Source organism: Leuresthes tenuis, unplaced genomic scaffold, assembly GCF_036924035.1.
Source record: "Leuresthes tenuis unplaced genomic scaffold, fLeuTen1.0.hap1 SCAF_11, whole genome shotgun sequence".
NCBI lineage: Eukaryota > Metazoa > Chordata > Actinopteri > Atheriniformes > Atherinopsidae > Leuresthes > Leuresthes tenuis.
In genome coordinates, this window is record NW_027325365.1 from 24809979 (window position 1) to 24834653 (window position 24675).

Here is a 24675-nt window from a genome sequence, read left to right on the forward strand (position 1 = left end):
TTTATTTTTGTGGCCAAAAACTGCCATGTTGATCTTATCTCTCTGAATTGAGATAACTTTGCTGCATCTAGTCATGGATTTGCTCCAAAAAGTGACACAGGTCGATAATCCCAGTATATATATCTATATATATATAGATATATATACTATATATATATATATAGATATATATACTTGTGTGTCATCTGCATGGTTAAATTAGGCTACATTATTTCACATAATTTATCTTTATGGAAGCATATAGAGACTGAACAATAGTGGTCCAAAAAAGGATCTATGTACAAGTATCCACATGTCATATCCATTTGCTCTGACCCATAGTTACCAATGGAACTAAAGATGTGATTTAAAACCTTTTAGGACATTTCCAGAGAGTCCTACCCAGTTCTTCAAGATATGTAACAGAGTTCTGTGGCTCACGGTATTAAAAGCAAAACAAAAAGTGATATTTAGAAACGTTTTTTTTTCTATAATTACTGTATTTTTATCTTCTAAGTAGTCTCATCTGCAGTGGACAGCGGTCAGAACTTTCTCAGTTTGGAGGCAGCTAAAAAAAAAGGACATTTCATATCATATCAATATCAAGCATCTATCATTGGTCCTTGTCTCTATAAGTTTGTCTTTGGCATTGGAAGATCTGCCATGATCCTGGAGGTTTTACATTTTTTTTTTTTTTGGGTCACAAGAGGAGCATATAAATGACTAATAAATTAATAATAAACACTGTGACATTTGATTCTTGAACCAAGTCTCTTTGATTCAGTTTGTAATCAGCATGTAAGATGTGTCAGCAGGCCTGTAGGCATTACATTCTCCTTGTTAGTCTTGTTTGTCTGATCAGATTTATGTATCTTACTGTAATTTCTGCACTGGATGAAAACATCAGCATCCCGACAAGTGATATCCTCCCTCACCATCTGAAATTAACCATGCTCTGGATGAACTCAGGGAATTGTTTAGTTGTATCTTGGAGTGATCTGAGCTGCTGATCCCTGTCACTGTGCTCTGATCTCGGGGGTGCAGACCCTTACAGTCACAGCATGGGATAGTGAAAAGGATCAGATGTTTTCAGTTCCAGAGATGGCTGAATACAGGCTCACCTTCATCAAGAGCATGGAGCTTTTCCAACGCTGAACAGGGGTTTCACAAATACAAATACTGAGGTTTTCACCTTGTGCTGTTTTGTTTTATTTGCCTGTAATGTTGACTTTCCACTGAATAAAGGTGACATACCAGTTGACACAGCTGCAGGTAAACCAGTTCATCAGAGAACTCAAGGACCTATTCCACTTGGTTGCAAATGCACATAAAGACGACTCTGGCCCCTCACGGAGGGGTCCATCCATCCATCCATCCATTTTGTATACCCGCTAAATCCAACTCTAGTCACGGGGGGAAGGGGGGGGGTGGGTTGTGGGGGTGGGGGGGGGGGGGGGGGGTGGGGGGGGTGGGGGGCTTATCCCAGCTGCCATTGAGCAAGAGGCAAGCTACATCCTGGCCGGGTGGCCAGTCCATCACAGGGTCACACAGAGACAAACGAGATAAACAACCATCTATGCTCACACTCGCTCCTAGGGACAATTTATAGTCACCAATTAATGACCTAATGTCCATGTTTTTGGGTGGTGGGTGGACCCGAGAGAACCCCCACATACACTGCGAGAACATGCGAACTCCAAACAGAAAGGCCCCAGCTGGGATTTGAAGCAGGAAACCCTCTTGCTGTGAGGCGACGATGCTGGCAACCACACCACCGCCTCCGGAAGGGGTCCTTCTTCTATAAGGTCACATGGAGAGCTGCACTCCCTTAAATCAACATTTGAAGAAAGAAGAATGCTGGGCATATGCTGAATGAATCTACAGTCAAATCCAAGCAGTCAGAAAAAAATGCAGATGTTCCACAGGCCTGCCCCAGCAGACCAACAGCTTCAGACCCAGAAGTTTTTGGCTGTGAGGCAACTGGCCTAACCAATGCACCGTCCTCTTTCACATCACCTGTGTTTGCTTTTTTTTCACTTTATTCCAGTTGCAGCTCAACAGGTGTCAGTGAGAACATTCCCGAGTTGTGGAACATAAGCCAAAGTAAGATCAAGAACACATTATTCAGCACACTGGTAAACAATGAAAAGCAATATAATGGAGACAAAAGAACGCTCAAAGTAGTTTGCTCAAGCACAGATGCCATGAGCTTAAAACCCACCATACTCCTTTAATCGTGTGTGTGACAAAGTAGAATCAGCAGATAAATGTGTCGAATCAGTTCTGCAGGACGCTGATCTTTGCCATATTATGTCTGCTGTTTTAACAGGATGGGTCTGCACTGTTGCTGCTGTGTACACTATTGCTCTATTTGATCAGAATCCATAGGGATTGGCCTGTCAGACCATGTTAAGTCAACTAAGGATAGGCTACGCACACTGGTGGATGTGCTGTGGGGGAACTGGAGAGTCACAGTGAGGAAGGGAAGGAGGGGTAAGGGAGCAAGAGGACAAGATAAGGAGAAAAAAACAGGCATGAAAGGATAAAAGTAGTATGAAATCGCTCTACTATTTTATAGTTTCATGTTATTCCACTTAAACAGGCAGAATAAAAAAATCAAAAATCATATTCAACTAAACTGCGAGGCTTGACAACCCAAAGAGTGAGTCTGTGAGAAAACGATGCTGGCAGTGTGGAATACTGTTAGAATGTTTTCATAATGAAATGAAAGTGCTGAATGGAAGTGAAACTCTAGCACTTAAAACATAGAAAGAATGTTGTCAGACAAAAAAATAAGCATTTGTTGCTTTAGTGTATCTAATCTTACTAAACCGTCAATGAACAAAAACACTTTCTTCAACAATTAGCTGCTTTTCAGAAAAGCTGTAGGTATGCCTTCCACTGAAAAAGATTACCACAAAAGCCCCGTGAGGACTAAGAATCGCTTTTCTGCCTCTGCACCACTGTCTATCCTGCAGATAAACATTAGACTGACCACATGGCTTTTAGCTGCACATGTGAACTCACTTTGTCAGGGTAATACTAGTTCATATAAAACGAAAGCAAACTAAGGATACAGCTGATGTTTAGGGCAGCTTCATCAAAATTGTAAAATCATCGATTCCTAGAGACAGAAAAAAGAAGGGAAAAGAGTGACTTTGTTGGGAATGAAGTTGTACTGAAACACAGGAGATGTGAGCACAGATAGTAAGAGAGAAACAAACAGATGATTGGTTGAATGTGGCAGAAAGCAAATACAATATTTAGTACTCTAAATACTGCATAGTAACATACAGATGTATAACTGTTCTTCCTAAAAATAACAGGGTAGGATTTTTGGTGCACAGAACACATACCTAGAATAAATATTCTCTAATGTACGTGATGTATTACGTCAAGATAAGCTGAGTTGTGATGTGTTCCTCACAGCTGCAGGACTGACCAGACATCTGTTTGTTGAGGGCAGAATTCCCCCTGGACGTCTTACCGCTGCACTCCTACCAACAGCACACACATCAAGCACACATACACAAACATAGCATCCAATATTATCATTTCTAACACCAAAGGAGAAAAGATAGATTCTTTAAAACACACACACACACTTTCTATGTCTGCTCTAACCCTGCTCAATTAGCCCAAACTTAGAAGAGCAAAGGGAGTTATATAATAATAATGTCTATAAAGAGAATCTTTGATAGCATCATGAGTAAATGTCTTCAAGCTACACATAGAGTTTCTTGGAATTTCACACGTTTATTTCCGGGTTAGCTGCTTGCTAATGTTTCATATTCTTAAGGTTTTACTATAAACTGCTTTGCGCCAAACCTGTTTAGCATATACAGCACTCACCATGACAACTAAATCCTTATTCTCCTGAGCAGTCACAATGAAAGTGTCTAGCTACTTGACACAAAACAGTTTATGTCCCACCAGAACAGAAAAATGCAATATTCATTCTGTTGCACAGGTTTCTACAACTTTTCCAACCCAGGACACAAAGGAAATATACAGTTTCACTCTGGGAACCTGTATAATTAAGCATATTGCCTCTTTTGGCAAGCCTCGACTGTGCAAAGTGATCCAAAGATCTAACATGAGGACAGTTAAAAGCTGCAATCCAAGCGCTGGGACTGGCAAGATAACTGATGCTGCAAGAAAATTCCTGTTTACTTTCAGGGACGCTGTGGGAAGCAACCTTAAGCACCAGGAAAAGACCCTTCCATGGGCGTTAATAATAAAGCTGGATGGGTAGAAAGTGTAAAAACCTAAATCGTGTCAATCATTGAAACACAAGCTGTCTATACTTGATGAAATACCTTCAGCACAATGTCAGAGCTCAGACATACACAGCCTACAGAGGTCATCATGGAGTATGCCATCGTTCAACCTAATAATCTTAATCCAAGCGCTGATGTCAGCAGCCCCCATCCACCTCATGCTGACTAAGAGCAAGACACCGAATCCTAAAGAGCTGCAGGGCTCCAAGCGGAGCAGTGGCCAACATCCACACAGATAGGGACTGACCCGCAAGAATCCTAACATTTCCAAAACAATGTGCATTATAAGTAGTAGATGCAGCAGAGGAAGTGTTATAAGGAGTGCGAACCCTTATATGCATGTTTGTTCTGATGCTTACGGACAAAGCTGCACCTCTCTCTGAAAGCTGAAGTAAGAAGAAATTCTTCTACGGAGGGTGTGTGCTTTATTTGTGGTACCACAGAAGCTCTGCGTTTAGATTTGATTATGATGTGGAGCATCTTGCTGCATAAATGAACCCATTAATGAGTGAACACTTAACATTTTGAGCAGTTCAAATTTATGTTGGACATGTTGTTGGCAAAGACACCTTGATGTGAAAGATTTTTATATATATACATTTGTGTGTAGATATCATATACCCAACAATACAAAAGCCTCGATCCATTGTTTTTTGTTTTTTTTTTCTTCCAAGCAGCTAAAGTTTCGTGTAATCTTTTAAAGTGGTCTTGTTCTCCTGGCTTTCTGAAGATCTTTTTTTAAAAGTTTTTCTTTGGAAGTCGACTGCCTTTTCAGTCAGTTTCACTTCGTTCCGGTACCTACCTTAAAGGATGAACCAATATCGTCTACACATAACAGACAAGTTTGCAAAGAATGAGTTTTCAGTATCTTGAGGCACTTTGTTACTTGCAGCCAATTGGGAAGATATAATTTGTTCCAATTCTGTAATGCCAAATGACACAAGAAGTGGACTGAATACCAGTGGCAACGGATCTTATGGAGGATGAATCCTGAAGACCTGTTTGTCCTGAAGACTACTTAAAGAAATAACAGGAAAGCTTGTGTAAGAGGGTCACAATATAAATTGTGTGTAAATTGTTATAAATTGTCAAGCTCATTTGATTTGTTACAGACTGTGTTTTTGCATAGTTAAAAGCCTGTTTTTTGTCAGTGCTCACAATGAGCACAGGTTTTCCTTTTTGAAGCAAAACCAATAACTTTCTATACTTTTTAAGGGACACAGGTCCAACTTGATCACTGCAACCACATCTGAAGCTGAAGTCAGGAGATGGATTTGGGTGTTCTTTATAAACTGTTAATAGGAGAACTATCTAAACTTGCATCATCCAAAGATTCCACCTACCAGCACCTCGACAGCCCACTGACCAGTTTGTTGCACTTCCCGGGCTCAATCTTTACAAAAGCAACAGTGTGCAAGTAAAAATTAGTTGTTTCTTGGGGTTTGGGTGTGTTTCTTCGGTTGTTAGGACTTACTGCAATCTTGCTGTTGTCTTGACAACCTCAAAATGTTCCAGGTAGATAACCAAGATAACCTTGCTTAGCTCCTAACTATTAACTGTAGATTCAGGAGACATATATTGTAAGATACTAGCATTATTCATCTTGTGTTACCTAATCTGTCTTTTTTTTTACAGCCAGAATCTATGAATCACACACCCATAACATTTATTTTAATAGACCTGTCAAGAGGTGACATTGGCAGTTATTTCAAGTTTGGAATCTCTCCATCACAAACTTCATAAAATTCTATTTAGATAAGAAGGTTTAACCTTCAGAAATACAGATGAAAATCAAAGTTTTTTAAATATATTTCATTTTCTATCATGACACACCTAACCACAAGCCTTTGTGGCAAAGTTACAAATACTGTACATCAAAAATGACCTCAATGGCCTTGCTACTTCCAGGCAGTCAAATTAATTCTGTTTTTATATGTTGTGTTATGCAATTAACCACCAGGCTTAATGTGTTTCTGCCTCTTGTTGGAATGCTACTGAGCTAGTTTCTTTCATATGACACAAAAATAAAGACTCTTTGATCCTTTCAGCATGCATGACATTAAATTATCCTGGAGTTTCACAGTAGTGCAAGGTTCCTATACTGTGTGACATCACTTTGATCAGAATTGCTCTTTGAAATTTTGTAATACACAAGTCATAATGGTGTCCCATATGCAATGTTGCACACGACTGATAAGAATGAAGACCTGCAAGCGAGGTCTCAGATAACAAACATAACAGGAGCCCAAGAGAAACCTGGTGTCATGAAGTGAATTAAAGACCATTTCTTACCACTGGAATCCACATACTTTAATATATATACATATATAAAACTATATTTTGGCCTAAAAGTTATTTTGTCGTTGTTTCCACCTAAGAAAGCATCATCAAACTCAGTTAGCATGTTGAAAGCCAAAGTGGGGTCTGTTGACAGGAGAATGTAGCAACATTATAAGTCTCTGTGTCCTCATCACCAAAACAGCGTGAAATTTTAAGTGAACACCTGTTTAACAACCTGTTCAAAGAAGTTCTCGTCTGTAATTCAGTGAAATTCAAACAGAGACAAAGCAAAACAAGGCAGGCTCAGGTTAATTGTTACTGTTACAACCCTGTCTCCAGGAAAAGATGCTGTCATTTAATGATTTTAGAAACCAAAACGTGTTTAGTATTAGTATTTAGTCTTAGTATTATTACAGTCTTGTATTTTTCCCAAACCCCAAATATGTATTTTCTTTTATTTTTAACGTTAATGAGGTATTTTATTGCCTAGGTATTCAGGTTTAGAAAGTAACACAAACCTCACCAAGAGGCTGATATGAGTGCATATGTGAAAGCGGAGAATAATGGGACAAGTTTCTTGTTTTTGAAAGGTAGTTTCATACATTACTTGAACTCAAGATCAGATGAATGTGCATATTTTAGGGCCATATATATCACAAACAAAAGCTGCTTATTTGTTAATAGATAAAGCCACCTACGCATGTTTGAGCATGTCACAAAATTCAATCCATCCATTTTCTATCCCCGCTTATCCCAGCTGGTATTGGGTGAGAGGCAGGGTACACCCTGGACAGGTCGCCGGTCTGGCACTGGGCCACATAAAGACAAATGAGACAGACAAGCATGCGCGGTATTTCACAAAATCAACGAGACAAAAAAAAAAGTCAAATGGGAACATAAGGCAAGTAAGAAACAAACCTGAAATACCTACATCAGGAACTGTCCAGAACATAGATACTGCACTTGTCTTTGGGACAATTTATTGCATGTATTTTTTACATCTAGTCTTTCCCCACCAGCTGGTTTGACTAGTAGAATGTACAAACTTTGAAAAAGTGCTATCAACAGATACGGTATGGGTCTTGAACAGGAACCACCTGGCTGGAAAGAGGTAATGATCTTTAATAACAACAACAAATGTGAACATATATAAATACTAATAATAATACATTTTATTTATAGGCGCCTTTCTGGACACTCAAGGTCCCCATACATTGGTTAAAAACAACGCAACCCGAGCAATAATAACAATGGGGAGTAAATAAAGTGATCAGAAAAAATATGACCTATTCCAACCACTAACTTGACAATTATAACCCTCCAGAGATGACAAAATAATGATAATGAATAATCCAACCTCCATTCTAGACATTAGAAAGGATGACCTCAGCTCAGGGTCCATTTGCTAGTTGTAAAGAAGCTTTTAGTCTTAATAATGTCCTATAGCACATAGCAGCCTGCCTCTCTGAAATTACTTTTCTGTACAGCTCACTTATTGCTTTCCCAATTACCTGCAGATGTAGCATAATTACTGGCTGAATTGAATTCACTTTTTTAATGAATGAATAGCATTTATAAGTTGAATTGGTGTGAATATGTTTGAGGTGGACTGCAGGCATACAAAGCAAACATGCCAAACGTGGTAGTAAAAATATGACCTCAATCATTTTAATAGAAAAGAGAACTGAATCACAGCTAAATAGTCTTTCAGAATGTAGTTTCACAGTAGCAATTCAGTTGTACAGAAACATCAATTTTAGGAGGTAAGGTTGCTCATGGAATATACTCACATTCAGGCTCCATGCGCTGCTGAACATCATGCAGAATGACTCAAAGCAGTTACTAAATTGAGCTTGTGGTGAGACTGTTGTGTCAGCCAGTATGCTTTGAGGTTTTGTCTGAAGCTACAGAGTGGTGGCTCCAAAAAAATAGCTGGAGGTGACTGTCAGCAAGCACACTTGTTTTTACCAAGCATGACGGTACTGTGTGTAATGCTTCTTGCAAGAGCAAGAGGGGTCAACCAACAGTAAGTAACACTGGCGAGTGTCCTTCCCTTGGGGGAAATGCCTCTTCATTGGTGTTTAGGAACCCATTTGGAACTGTGTTACGTCTGAAAGTTTTTATTTTTACTTGTTTCTGAGAGGATTTCAAACAAATGACCAAAAGTGGGAAGAATAATCAAAGCTAAGAGGTTACAATTAAAATAATTAAAATATATAGTCGTGCAGCTTATAGCTCTTTAAAAGCATCCTCCATCTATTTCTATTTCTCCCTTCATCTCTGTCGTCCAGGCCAGTGCTTTTCCTTTCGTTCATTACCAGAAACTCTTCGTGCCTCGTCATCCCTTACACAATTTATGGATCTCCCATCCCTCTCCCTTCTCTGCTCTCCTCATGTCTCTAAATCTGCCACCCATTCTTACTTCACTGTATCTCCTCTGTTCTCAATTTACATCTCCTACTCTTTTATTCTTTTTTTTGTTTTGTTAATAGTCCAACATGGTGGATAAAACATTTAGTAGGAACTATAGCACCTTTTTAGGCCTTATTTCACCGGCTACTCTAGGATTCAATATATCACATGAGCATCAGGTGAGGAAATGAATTAGCTTTACCGTGGAGCAATTATACTGCTAAGCAGCAGTAACTCCTTCAGCACTGAGCTCCTCTTCCTCTGTTTGTCGCTTTTCTAATTTCCATCATCTGTCTTAGGTTCCTCTTTTTCCCCATCTGCTATAATTGCACAATACTTTTTGTTTCTGATCTCTCCATTCATCCCTCCTTTATACTTTTCTGTCTCTATTTGATCTATCATTGTTATTGTTTTGGCTCATTAGCACAAGCACCATACATCTGTAAGGTGAAAGGACTTTTGATTGTTAAGCATTTTCTGCATTCTGCTTCACCGCAAGAAACATTAGCCTCCAATCTAGTAACCTATACAATGTTGGTAATAACAGCATTAGAGTATAACGGCTTTACTAATGGCATTGTTTTTTTTCAGTAACGATTAATCTAATTAATTACTTCTCTCATCGTTGCAACACCGTTGCCGTAACTGAGAATGTGAAGTGGTGCGTTACTACAGGTTGAACGAAGCGCAAAGTGTCAGGTTTTGGCCACACATCAGCTTCCTGAAGAGAGCAGGGGTGGGGATAATGACGCCGTTGCAAATGCGATGATGATTGGCTGCATGGGCGGATCATGCCCTGCTCACGCTGTCTCACTGCACACTCTGACTGCCAAAAACAACAAGACAATGGTGACGAGCCAAAGGTAGTGTCCTCAAACTGGAAGTGCTACTTCTCACTCATTGAAATTAAAGGAAAGAATGTTTATGTAACATGCAGCTATGCCCAGGGAAAAAGACTTTATCCACGTCTGCCTCAAGCAACTCCAATCTTTTGAAGCAACTCACATCAACGCATGCTGACATGACACTTGTTGCTGCTGCTGCTGCTGCTAACCCAAGCCCAATTGCAGCAAGCGAGGGAGATGGTGCCACTTGATTTTTCAGATTGATAGAACATGAAAAATAACGTCACAGCCCTTTGCTGAGTAACTAATTACTCTTACAATGAGGTAACTGAGTTACTAACTCAGTTACTTTTTGGGAGAAGTAATTTGTGACTGTAACTAATTACTTTTTAGTATGTAAGTAAGATGACCAACACTGCCTACATGTTGAGTTTAGCTGAGGATTTAGATTGTCCAACAAGGCAGGACTGTCAATGTGTGTGTTTATTTCTTCCTTGAATAGCTGTAAAGATGCAAAACCAATATACATTTTTACATAATTTCTTGTCTGACAGCAGTGTTGTTGCATGTTCAATCAAAACCTTTCAACAACATTTTTAGAGATCCAGTCAACACATCCTGCGCTTGTGGTGCCGAGGTGTGTTGTCAGGCAATGCAATGCTATCTATCACAAAACCCATCTGGTGTTCAGCCAGACATTACCTCACAAAATAGCAGCGTATAGCTGGAAGCCTTTGACACATCTCAGGTGCCTTTGAGTTGTTAGCTGTTATACATAAGAGAGATTTCTCCACCAGACAACTCAAATAATTAAATTTTAATATTTGCCATGGATGTTTGTTACCTTTGTGTATCTCTGTTGATTTTGCTTCCTGTCTTTGTGTTTCTCCTGCCTTTTTGGTTACCTTTTTTTGTCGTTATTCTTTTAATTTGTCTTGCCACTTAATCAGCATCTTCATTTTTAGGCACTGATCCGCCATAAAATTAAAACCTCTAGTTTTACCTGGCCTGTTTTTGTTAGCACGGAAGTAACTGTCTATGACACTCTCAGCCATAAACCCATTGTGAAGGATTTGTGGTATTTTTTCAACTCAGACAAACAGATGTGTAGTCCTTCAATAATCTAAGTGTGTAGGTTTTAGAGATGATGCCACACATCGGACAAATGCAGATTGAAAATCTACATGGTGGCATTACTTTGACACTTGCCACGGACCCCAACATTTTTAGATGACTAGTTGCATCTGACACACATGGCAACAGCACTCCCCTACAGTGAGGGCCTTTCCCAGCAGGACAACTTAGGAAGGGCTCAGAGAACAAGACAGACTCTGAGGTGTCCACCCAGCATCCAAACTCCCAAGATACCAGTCTGACAAGATCTGGAATGAATGGGAAGAAAACCAAATCTATGGAGAACCCACTCCACAACCCACATGTCCAACAAGATCTTGTACAAGAGACACTCCAGGACACCTTCGGATGTTCTTTGTCCACATCCTGAGCTCTTTTGGCGGCATGAGGAGGATCTATTCAAAATTTGGTGGGTGGTCATAATGTCAAGGCCAGTTAGTGTACCAGTCTCCCATCTGTGATTATTTCCTGTGCTGTTTGGGCATTTGTGCATTCCTCCATTCTCAGTCCTTACTGTTGGCAGACCTTCTACTTCTCTCTTTCCCTACTCTGAACTGAACCCACAACTATGCATTATTTCACCAGAGAAAAGTCTGATATACAAACACAAATAGCTTGTGTGCACAAGCACTTTGCTCATGGCCCCTCAGGTTCATTTTGTAACCCAATGAACGGAATGTGGCCCCTAAACTGGGAATTACCTCAACCACACATCAAATACATCCCTCGCGGTGCATATAAAATACTGCTTTATGTGTGTTAGTATTAATGATTGACATATTTATTTTCAGTCACCAGATACATTTAGCTGCAGATGGAGGGCTTTTACTTTTGAGATGTTTACAAACGCTTTGGTTTTAAATTCCTGACTCCAATAAGTAATGGATTATCTCAACATTAGTGTCTTGTTTCTGTCTCCATTTCCTGCCTTTTTCTCTCACGACTGCATGTTGTAAACTGCCCACACCCATTCGCATCCCAGTAATAGATGGCTGATGTTGGTCAATGTGACAGAGTCGTTCTGCTGCCAGTTCATCTAGCGACTGGTCTGATCTATAAAACACTGGGTTCACATAAATAAATCAACATACACACACACCTGCAGCCTCTGGTGGGTGCTCAGTCTACCTCTATTCTGACGATTGATGCGCACCTTGTTGCTAAACGGCTGAGATAATTAAACCTTGTGCGTCCTTTCCTTTTGTGTGTGTATGTGTGCGTGTGTGAGTGTATGCATGTATGTATGAATGCCCTCCTGATGCATTGTAGCACACACACTTTGGAAGACACAAATGCACTCTGTTTTCCTCTCTCCTCTCAAACACACCATTAACACTATAAGCCTACACATTGGCAAAATGCATTTTCTAGCCCCTCACCCAAGCTTTAATATCAAAATTGAATGCAGAACCCTAACCCTTAACCTAAACATAACTGAATTCTTAACCCTTACCCTAAATCCAAGTCGTGACCCTCAAAAATCACTCTCTATCTGTGGGATCCGCAATTTGGTCTTATGTTTACAGGAAGTCCCAATAAAGTCAGTATACTGTCAGCTTTCGGTCCCCATTATGATACAAAAACACACGCACACATAAACTCTCTTTCCTTGTGCAACCTTACAGAGAGGGGAAAAGAGAGGAAGAGACGGAGGGAGAGAAAGCACCTGCTTGTGCTATAAAGCACTCACACAAACAGCGTCTGTGTTTCCAAAGACTTGAACAAATGAGAAAATTATACAGTTGAATCTAAACGGCACCCTTTCACCCAAACGTGCATCACCCCAGCCAGCTCAATGGAATTCTTAGAGCACATAAGTCTATGCTGAAGTTTGCCAACATGCTAACTTGCAAATTTAGAAGTAGTCTTTCAGGGTTTTAATGATAGGGTTAGGGGTAAATTAGGAACAGATCATTTCATGTAAAGGCAGTTACTAAACAGACATGTGATATTTCTCATTCACAAGATTAAGAGACATTGAAATTACCACAAAAGCTGCTAAACAAACACAAAAGAAATGCAAATAATTATAGAAAGATGCCAAGTTGCTTTAGGAAGACAAAGAAAGACAATATGACTTTAGAGATGCAGATGAGACGCAAAGAAGCCATGAACAACGTTTAACAACCAAAGACTTCAAATTATCCCAAAGACAAGGGGAGGACATCAGAGTGAGAGATTCAAAGTCTCCACAAAATACATACACTGCTACTAGAGGAGCATGTCAAAAAAGAAAAGAAAGAACATTTTAGATTAAAAAAAATTAAAAAAGAAACGATACGAAATTAAAGACAGAAAAGGCACACAATAACTATAAATGACAGTAAAACGATGCACTTTTGTCCTCATCAGAGTGTGTGGATTTTTGCTCCTCCACAGGAGACTTTGGGGACCTTTTACATGTCTGTACTCAGTGGCTACTGTTTCATAATATATCTAAATGGAAGATTGGAAAAAAGATTAAGTGCGAATATGAACTCATTAAAACAGTTTTCCTGAACCTCCATCTGGCTCTTTAGATGTGAATACTCTCCGCGTTCCTTTTCTTTCCGGAGGCGAATCTGTTTCAACTATGACGACTGGCTTTTAGCGCACTCATGTTACACACACTCACGTGCAGTTTGATGATGCCTAATGGCTTTGGATATGAGTCAGGGCCGCAAATTGTCCTGTCACAGTGTTAAAGAGTTGATTTTTTTTAACTCAAGTTTTCCTTTTCGTTGGCCTCTCGCGTGTGCGCGGATACAAATCCACCGCAATCCTGAGCGATCCACACACACGCACGCACATGCTCAAACTCCAGCTCCGTCTGTGAGCCTTCTGGGTCTCTCACCTCTAACGCACACGCACGGACCAATCGCACGCACGGGCTACATTTTCTCTTTCCACCTCTCCAACACTTGGCATCACACACAAACAGCCCGTGAAGTAAATCCATCACACAGGCGCGCGGTGTCCCCTTACCTGGCGTTTCGGTGGAACTAATCCTGAATCCAAACGTCGCAGATGGCAGAATCTTGACCAGACGAAAACGACGTGAAATAATCCCACCACCAAATCTGACCTGCGGTGACAAATTCCTCCGCTCCAAAGTGATGGGAGGAGGGAAGGATAAACAGCTAAAGAGGGTAGTCTCTTTTTCACCTCTCTGTACCCTCTAACAGACAGCCTCTGTAAGGGGAATAAACCTCTCCTCTCGCCTTCCTTCTCCAAGATGTTGTAAGACGAAAGTCTGCTCCAGTTAATTGCAGTTACGCATCCCGCTCTCTTTTTTGCTCTCCTCCGCCTTCAGTCTACCCCGCTGCTGTCTCTCAGGACGGGACGTAAGACAGAGACAAGCAGGTAGACCTCTGCGCTCGGCCTGTCTCTGTCCGGGGAAGTGGCGTGGAGGAGTCGCTCTACTTTGCGCAGCCAAAAATAACTTCCAATCTCCAAACTGGAATCCCGGGAAACACTTGCGCCACGATAATCTCCACTAAATTCTCGCAATGTTCGCACAGCTGAGCTGATGTGGAGATTCTAAGTTTATATTCATTCTTGTTGCACTTTATGGTACTTTCTTCCCTTATGCTACCCCGCAGATTTAAGGTAGTCACATCGACCTCAAAGAAAGATGGTTGAGGGTTGATATTTATTGCTTACGATCCCTTCAACAGCCGTGTAATGTTCCTATAGGGATGGAAAAAATAAAAATTGATATTTGCGCTTTTTAAGACTGAGCATTTGCCTGTATGATGAGATAATAATGAGCAAGTTCGAACTTTGCAGGTTCAGTACGTCGATTAGTCAATTAATCAATCCAGATGTGCTGCCGGAGAAGCGTCGCCTCCTGCCAAGAGCTGCAAACTGCAGTGCAGGCTTCTCCTTCCTTCTTAAATCCCCCCCACAAGTCCAAGTCTCTCGGGTGATAATGTCCAATAATCAATCAACCAGTCAGCTCGTTAGCAATATTGATCAATCCATATAAGAGATCAATTAATTAGAGTGCAAACAAGCAACGAAAAGATGGTGAAAATGAGAGAGCGCGTGTGCTCCCCATTTCTCCTGTCTTTACTTTTCTTCCTCCCCAGTAATCCGTCCCTTGCAGGTCAGAGGGCTCTGCCTCTTCTATTCTAACAAGATGGTTTCCCGAGCTTCGCTTAAAATGCCAAAATCACACACAGAGAGACAGAGACACATACATGAAAAGAGTCCACTTGGAATGAGTTTTGGAAATCCGTTTTGTAGCGCTGGGAGCAGCGGGACAGAAGGAAATGCGCGAAGCCCTGAGCCGCTTCTTTTGGGTTGTCCTCCAAAGGAGCGGAGGGGGAGACGGGGGGAGGAGGAGGGGGACGGGGAGCTGGATCTCCTCCCTTTTGCGCTACAGAACGATGGGCAGACAAGAGGAGCAACAAGAGGGAAGTGTCCCCTCTGTGATTAGAAGGGAAAAGGAAAAGTAACCCTAATTTTTCATGCTTTGGCTAATTTTAGCAGAGCAGATGCGTCTCTCGCTTTTTCTTTTTCCCTTTTCGCAGATGTAAAATACTTCCCCTCGACCGCCTTCAGATACTTCACCATCTGCCCGGAGGAGGACCGATAAGACACATAAAATCTGCCATCTCTCGTGGAGGCTTTTATGTTAAGTGTTTTAAGAGAGCGCAGAGAAGCCACAGAGAGACATAGATAGCGCTACGAGCAAAGAAAAGAAAGAAGGAAATATCTTTCCTCCGCGCGTGTTCATACTCAAACCTGCAGTTCTGGCCTGATAGCATTCACCCTCCTGTGCCCAAACAAGTGACTGTTGTTGGAGATTAGACACTAAATAGAAATTATTGGGAGATTGGAGCTGTTCCTTCAGCACCACCAGACACTTGCGCGCGCGTAGACACAGTACTCTGTGGAAAGGTGAAGGGAAAGACTGTTTTCTTTTACTGAACTGCAGCTGCACTCCGAAGTTCAAATCCATGCGTGCACGCGTGGCTGCGTTTTCCTTTCCTCTGTATTGAGCATGGACATGACAGGCTTTACTGTCAGGAGCACAAGCAAAGATTGCGGGACAGAAAAGAGGTTTAAGTAGAAAGATTAGAGAGGTGGGCAGATAACAAAGGGAGTGCTGTATGTGGCGGAGAGAGGCAGAGCAACTGTGGAAGTGTTGCTGTTGGGCTTTTGGTGTTTCAGGATGGTGAACAGTGCCACATTGTTGCCCTCTCTTGGCCACGGAGAGAAATGATCTTGAGGGTTGACGGAGAAACCAAAAAACTAAGTGAAGGTGTGATGCACTACGGAGGGAAGGAAGGATACAACTCAGTACTTGAGGCCAGTATGGAAAATTATCTAAATAAATTACAACAAAAGACTGTTTAGAAAACATATACAGTTGTTCTAAATGTTGTTTTTTTTCTTTTCAATCTTATGAATGCATAATTGCCTTAAAAACAGCTGAGAGAGAAAAAAAAAACTTTTCTCATCTGACCTGTACATGTTTTTATAGATGTGAGCAGTTCAATGGGATTAGGTTTAGGGAATCATTATCATTTGAGTTTAAATACTCACACCATTAATTGTTGGATATGCAAGTCTTGGAAAAAATTCTGCAATCACTACATTGGAAGGATGTTCATTCAGGTAATTTATTATGTGAGGTGGGCGGAAATCACAGAAATGACACAAAACTGTTATTGACTATTATGGCTTTGTACCTGAACAAGTCTTAACATTAAGGCTGAATATGCAAATATGTCTTCATTTCACAGAGTGGTCCTCTGAAACAATGGAAAGGATACTTTTTAAGAAAGTAATTCAACTCAGAGTGTGGCAAAAGATTTTGGTTGCTCCCTGCCAGCTGAGCTCAAATTTGGAGCAAGTACAAACAAAATGGGAAGATTGTATAAAGGAAACATACAGGTCTAAGGACTAAAGAAGACATCAAAGATTCAGGACAGAAAACTCAAAGAAATATGTCTTGAAAATAGAAAATGGGAAAAAAAACAAATGAAAAACAAAGGGTCAGAAAGAGGAGTCAATGTTTCAGGAGAAGCAAAAAGAGTCATGGACAGTGGATGGTTGGATGAAAGGGATATTTAGTGATCAATCACCAATCTGCATTGGACAAGGAGATTATGCTTGAACTTTAGATGACTGATCTGAAGAAATCAAATTCCCTCCATAATTGATGAAGTGGGGTTGATGTCAGGTGAAGGACCAGGGGAGATGGCAGTGATTGCCTCTATGGTACATATACAGGTGGACAGTTTTGGACACTTTTCTCATTCTATCAGTTGAAAGAAGGTTTGGTGATGCTGAGGTAATGTTTCAGGATCATACTGCTTTAAGAGCGTTCAAATGTTTCTTCAGGAAAGACATGTCAGTTCAATGAAATGGTCAGCAAACAGTCCGGTCTCAGTCTGAGGTCAAATTAATCTTATGGAAAGATATCGCCAATAACAAGGCTTCATCCGGCGGCGAAGCTGATACAACAAGCTAGAACCTGACTGAGGACGACTATTCTTTTTCTGGAGTGACGTCCATAAAGATTTCAAGCTGTTATTAAAGTCAGAGGAGCTAAAACAAAGTACTTACTGTAATACTTTTTCTTTCATGATCCAATTTTTTCCTCGACTTACGTTGAAACAAATTAGCTATCAATCACAACTATTTCATACATTTTCCCGTCAAGAAACGGTTGCAACTTGTAACAGACCAGCTGTTCCCCGGGTCAAAGCTCAACAACATGGGGTTTCTATTTTTGCTTCAGAAAGTCTCTGTTTAAAGAGTCCCAAGTTATCAAGATATGCAGTGTCTTGTATGTTGATATCATGACATGAGATTAAAGGATCTACCTCGTTAACCTTCATGCAAACGAACCCCTTAAACAGGAAGTAGCATGAAGGTCAGACAAAAAGATGTACATTCAAGTCTCAGTAAAAATGTGCATTTGGGCAGTCTTGCAAGTGGCACAGCCAGGTCTAAGAGGAAGTATAATGTGAATTAATTTGTGCATGAGCTCAGCATACCGTACAATAAGTCGGAGTGAATAGATTGAAATGCATGCAATGAATTATGCACCCTGGAATCGACGCTATGCATTTCTGAGGCTTAAATTTGGCAAAGTTTGCTTTCACACTGGGCTGTTCAGACAGTAAGTATAGTGAAAGTCAAATTCAGTGAATATCAACATATTTTCACATGAAAATTTCAACGCAGATTAAGTGTGTGGTGGTTATCCTGACTGATAGCTTCTGGAAGGCGGTGGTTGGTATGGCCAGGTGATTTTTGGGGTACCATCAGCCATCTCAAAATGGAAAGCTGTGAAACAGATGGTTACCTCGATGTTTAGGATCACTGGCAATCCTTTGTGCCCTTTCCCTCACCCTAGTGTCATGCAGTTCCAAGATGGAAGGCAGCAGACAGCCAATGTGCCACTCACCAGTGCGGAAAATATGCTGGACCTTGTCCCTGAAACAGGACACCGTTTATTTTAAGTGGGGTGAATAGTGTGATGGTGCTGTCCTTTAGTGATGTTTAAACTTAAAAATCAAAGGTGTGAGTAATGCAATCATTTTTTTTTTTGGAACAGATAATATACTAAAATGAAAGTTGTGTCACTTTCTACTGACATTCCAATCTAGGTTTTCTTTTAATCTCTCTAAAAAACAGATAAATTAAGCTTGTTTGAATGGTGTTAAAAATATTTGTGGTAAGTTTGACCTTAAATCATTTCATTCTGCACCAACAGGGAAAGAGTCATGTGACTTTTTAAATGGCTGATGAACCTTGAAATCAACAGATTTTCTGGAGAAGAACATACAGCATGTGTTCCATTGTAATCAGTGAGTATTTCCTAAAAACGGGGGAAATGGATCAGTTCAAGTACAAGTTGCTTCGAGCTGATTTTTTTCTACTCGGAATAGAATAGAATTTTTGAAAATTACAAGTAAAATAGGATAGGATAAATAGGATAATGGAAAAAATGGGGTTAAAGCTAATATTGCTTTTATGAATGGGCACTGTAGTCCACTTACAGAGGTAGGGCTGGTGTGAACTGGGTCCTGAAGACCGGGATTAGAATCAAATATGTCACGTTTCAGACGTTTTTTTTCCCCATTTTGATCTCATTCAAATCTAAAACCTCTCTGCACCAAAACTAGCGTACAATGTTAAAGTCTGGAAAAGGCAACCCAGTTTTACCAAAAAAAACATGTAAAATCACCACAACACAATAGAGTCAAAATCTATATATCAATTGCGAGATTGCAGTCTTGCTATATGCTATATGTTGCACTCCCTAACATATAGCATACTCCCTAACATATTTTTTAATTTCCCCCACTGGGGGATGAAGAAACCCTTTTTCTATTCTATTCTATAGAATATTGCAATGAAGGCTTTATTATATACGCAAATGCCATGCAAGTATGTGCACTTTCAGTGTAACTGGCGCCGCACAGGCAGTAGTACAGCCTCCGAAACATTGCTTGTGAAACCCACATGCATCAAGTGAAATTTGTTGAGTGAGTTTTAGGGAAGAGGAGACAAAGGAGGTCTATGGTTTTTCAGTCATGATACTGCCTGCATTGCTGCAATGATTGGCAGTTGACATTGGGCCAATCACCACTCAGAGCAGGGCACTGCTGCAGGTGAAGAGATGGCAACTAAAGGACACTTTTAGACAGCTGCAAGTAAGGGAGGGACTCATGCTTCACTCGAAGGTGAGTATGTTGTCTTGAGGAAAGACATTTTTTTAATGGCCGTATGACTTCAGCTGCAAAGAGAGTGTTTAAGTAAGTATGTGACTGGGTGAGTTTCATGGTGATGGTGACCTGGGGCATCTCTTCTTGATTCATGACAGCCACAACCTTTGAGGGGACAACACAGGGAAATGCCGGAACAAATGTGTAACCGATACAATGTTGACAGAACGGAATACAGATAACATACTGTCTGTTAGTATGTAGTTACTTGCCCATACAGAGATTGGAGAGTAAAAGGACTCGACTCAATTCCGTCTCCTGTTTCATCAATATTATTTACGTCTTCACAATTGGTGACCCCGAGAAAACGAACATGTCTCATGGTGAACGAAGCGGACACAGCACCCCAACAGCACTGGCACCGAGTGATGTTAACGATGCAGTTAATGTCAACGCCAATATCTACGCCGCGACCGTTAAGTTGCCCGACTTTTGGCAGTACAACCCACAAGCCTGGTTTTCTAATTTTGAAACTGTGTTGACTCATTGACTAATTTCATGATGCACTATATCTGCATAAAAGAGTCTCTAAAGACACCCATGGCAAATTCTTTGTAGGCTGACGGGGAATAAACTCATAAGGGTTTTTTTTCACCCCAGTCCAACACTAAATAGCTGTGGGTGACAGCACAGTAGAAGATATCTGGGCGCTCACACCAAAAGCGTCTTGAGCGGCCGAGGCGGCCAGCTGCCATTCATTTTCAATGTAAGCTGGCGCTGACGAGTGGCCGGCGTTGTGAGCGGCGCGTTGTGAGCTTCATGAGCTTCTTGAGCTTCATGAGCGTCGTGAGCTTCGAAAGTCAGAAAGGCTCAACTTTATGCAAATGAGCAGCAACGCAACACAGCCAATCTGGATTCCGAAGGCGGAAAAGGGCAGAGCGAGCGTAAAAACCATGGAGGAGAAACTAATTATTGCAGGAACCGATGTATAGATGGATTATTAAACATGCCTGCTATCTGAAAGCCCCGCCCCTTCGGTCGCTTTGGTCTCTCTTACCGCTTCGGCAGCAGAGCCGGCGGGTTGTGAGCGCCCTGAGCGACAACAGCCCTTACAGACAAGTAGGGAAGTTTAATAGAAAACTACAAATACTGTAGAAAACATTGTGCAAGAACTATCTTGAACGCTTGAGCTCTTGCTTGAGTGTCCATGGATTGTTCTTCCTTTGAAGCATTTTTTTGGCCAAATTAACACTAGCAAGACATGGAAAGTGGATGTCATTGTAGGCATGTAGACAAACCTAAACTTGATCTGTGAAGAAAACAATGCAAGGAACACAAAGTAAATGTGCAATTTTTTAGCACATACTGTGAGACTTATTTTTGCACTGTGGATCAGTGTAGTTAATTTAATATCCAATTGGGAGAAATTCATGCTTTGGCTAAATATTGTTTTCACAACTTTAAATGTATACAAAACTCTAATGTGTACCCAGTGCACCCAGAGTGTGTTAATTGTTTGTTAAGTGTTTATTTGCATTGACAAGAAAATCGTGACAAATTTGAATGATAAGACTTGTTGTACATTAATCTGTAACAGGCTACAGCCATGCAAGTGGTTATCGTGCAATTAGTTTATAAGGAATATTTTGTATCATCTGAGTTTAGCAACTGGCAAAAATTCTTAGCAGATGTAATTGCCATTGGTCATCAGTCAAATATAGAGCTTTCACTGATATTATTTGGCTGAGATTTACTAAAGTTTGAACTGCTGTAATTTTTATAGACATTAAAGACAAGGGAGAAAACCCTCTCTTTGAGGGTAAAACTCTGGGGTATGTTTTTATTCCATGTGATGTTGAAATAGGGGAAGCTTTTCTTCTAAAATTGAAATGACTCAACTGCATTGACAATGAGCTCCTGGTCTCTGGGAGTCTGAGCAGACCTGTGGCTTCATGCACAAATTGGTGCTTGAGTGCTCAGCAGCTGAGCTCACTGACAATCACTGACAGGCATCAGAGAGAGACATTCATTTTATAGCGATGATGGAGTCGTTGCACTCTAAGACAGTGTCTTCAAACTGAAGTGTAGATGCATCTGTCTGCCATCAGCACACTGGACCCATCTGGGCCCTAAAAACAGCCATAAAGGGTCTGAGAGAAGGATGGGAATGAACCTTTAATCTTAGACTAAAGGCTCCACTCTATTCGGTATTCCCTCCTGTGTTGGGAGGGAAATGCATTCCTCCAGCCAACAAAAAAGACTGCAGTCAGGATATTTGGATTTCATGTCATTATCTGTCCTGGTGACATCAATAGCATACCATTTTTGCCTGAAGGAGGATGTACACAGTGGCAAAAATGATTGCAGCCTTTCTAGCAAAAGTGAGTTGTGAAGTGATCCAACAGGGACTAATGTATGTCACTTGTTTCTAATATAAAAAAAAAATACTACACATGCTCTTCTTTTTTTTTTCCTCTTGGCTTTTTTTGTATCACAGTCCACCTGAATCTACATCAACCCCTGCCGCCCAGGGTTAAGAAAGAGCCAATTTCTTTTGACGAACGGTGCTATACTGAACTTACTGTAAACCCCGGACAGCAGTTGTAATTAATTCATTGTGCTGCTTTGGGAGTGAACACTGGAGAGCGCACTCGAGGAAGGACAGAAGGGGAAACTTTTGTGTCCTCCAGCAGTGATGTGCTCCAGTACGTTTTCTCCCTCGCAAGGTTCCAATTATACAGATCTGAGGAAAGGAATCCACATCTCATCAGCAGCTGTTGGTAAAAATGTCCAAGGGAGATCTCAGAAGTGTGGATAAAAAGCCAACAGGAAGAGTGGCAGATCCACGCGGTGGAGAAAAAAAGCAGATCTCACAAGCAACAAATCTAAGCAAGTCTGCCAAATGCCAGGTAGAAATCAGTGTGGTTACTGAGAGGAACTGATGAAAAAGAGATGAGGATGACTATCTTTTAAAATGTGAGAGAAAGCTTTAACCCTGTGAGACCCAGTGGAGAGTCATAATCCACTGTTTAAAGGTATACGGACTTTCTTGCAGAGAGTTTGGAAGACCTCAGTGGAGACCTGGATTTCTTTATAGGTTTTGGAGTTGTTTGCGTGATTATCACTCTGTGTTACCTTTTTCTTGTCAATAAGGGTCTGGGAATTGAAGAAATAAATTCCTGTTCAACAGTTTTGGTTTAACACTGAGTTAAAATAGATAAAAGTTCAAATAAACAAGGCTCTCCCTGAGAAAACAAAAAAAAACAAAAAAAACAATGGATGCCAGCATGTATTGCTCCAAAATCTGTATACACAGTGATGCCTTCATATATGCACAGGTTACCCAAACGGTGCGTATTAATGCACCCCCAAACCATCACTGGTGCTAAATCTCAAACAGTGACCAGATGATGAGACAAATGGTCCCTCTTCTCTTTAATTAAGATGATGCAGTATCTTTAATTTCCAGAAGGCTTTGAGTTTTTATTTGAATTTAAATTGATCAAGCCTAAGGAGAGCATTTCTGGATCCATTTTCCACACCTTTTTTTAACCCTGGCATGAGTCTGTATTCTAATAGACAGCTTGTTGATAATCCTGGATGTGACCACTTTGATTAAGAACATCCAACAATAAATGCTGTGGCATTTTAGAGATCTAGCCTTTAAATTGAATTGGATTTGTAATATTGCCTTCAGAGCCTTGAGGAACATTATACATTTGTCAGGAATACACAGCACAGAGAACAAATAATAGTACTATCCACATGGCCCAACACCGCACTAAATCAAATCCCAATTAAATAACTGCATTTTTGGAATGACCCAAAACTGTATCTAATTATGTTCACTGCTTGATGTCTTTCACACAACTGGATGCCACTAACAGCATTTATCTTTGTCTAAAATAGGCTTTAATGAGACCTACTAACAAAATCCAAAGAGTGAAAAAGTTGATGTGCTGTCGTTTGACATTAAGAGCAGAAGGTGATGAGGAAAAGTTCACTTATTAATTATGGCTTTATTTATGTATTATTCATATTTATCATTATTGTTTCTTAGGAGTAATTACTGCTGCCGCTTTGCCTATGTGCATACAGTATTTCTTAGTTAGTATGTTTAGTAATGTTTAGTGCCAATTATCCATCCATCTATCCATCCATTTTCAATATCCGCTTAAATCTGTCGGTCGGGTCGCAGGGGGCTGGAGCCCAGTGGTCATCGGGCGAGAGGCGGGGTACACCCTGGACAAGTCATGTGCCAATTATAAAGCACTAATTAAAATGAATAAATGCTTACAGTGGAAATGCAGGATTTATTTCAGTGCCAATGAGCAATTGATTACCTGCCAGTGAAATAAGGTGTTTGAAGGGTAAGCTCCCAAAAGTGAAATCCATCCATCCATCCATCCATCATCTGCCGCTTATCCGGGGGTCGGGTCACGGGGGCAGCAGCTTGAGCAGAGAAACCCAGACGTCCCTGTCCCCGGCCACTTCCTCCAGCTCTTCCGGGGGGACCCCGAGGCGTTCCCAGGCCAGCCGAGAGACATAGTCTCTCCAACGTGTCCTGGGTCTTCCCCAGGGTCTCCTCCCAGTGGGACGTGCCCGGAACACCTTCCCAGGGAGGCGTCCAGGGGGCATCCTAACCAGATGCCCGAGCCACCTCATCTGACTCCTCTCAATGCGGAGGAGCAGCGGTTCTACTCCGAGCCCCTCCCGGATGACTGAGCTTCTCACCCTATCTCTAAGGGAGAGCCCAGACCCCTGCGGAGGAAACCCATTTCGGCTGCTTGTATTCATGATCTTGTTCTTTCGGTCACTACCCACAACTCGTGACCATAGGTGAGGATGGGAATGTAGATTGACCAGTAAATAGAGAGCTTCGCCTTCTGGCTCAGCTCCTTCTTCACAACGACGGGTCGGTGTAGAGCCCGCAACACTGCAGACGCTGCACCGATCCGCCCGTCAATCTCACGCTCCATTCGTCCCTCACTGTGAACAAGACCCCGAGATACTTGAACTCCTCCACTTGGGGAAGGATCTCATTCCCGACCCGGAGAGAGCATTCCACCCTTTTCC

General features: G+C 41.1%; 1 protein-coding gene across 2 annotated transcripts in view; it reads right to left on the reverse strand.

Annotated features, from left to right (window-relative positions):
- il1rapl2 (interleukin 1 receptor accessory protein-like 2) overlaps nt 1–15198 on the reverse strand; it is a 421604-nt gene extending 406406 nt beyond the window's left edge. For both annotated transcript variants that reach the window (XM_072396229.1, XM_072396230.1), the window contains exon 1: nt 13895–15198. The gene's annotated coding sequence lies outside the window, so the exon portion shown is untranslated. The remainder of the gene's footprint in view (nt 1–13894) is intronic.
- Nucleotides 15199–24675: the final 9477 nt, after the last annotated feature.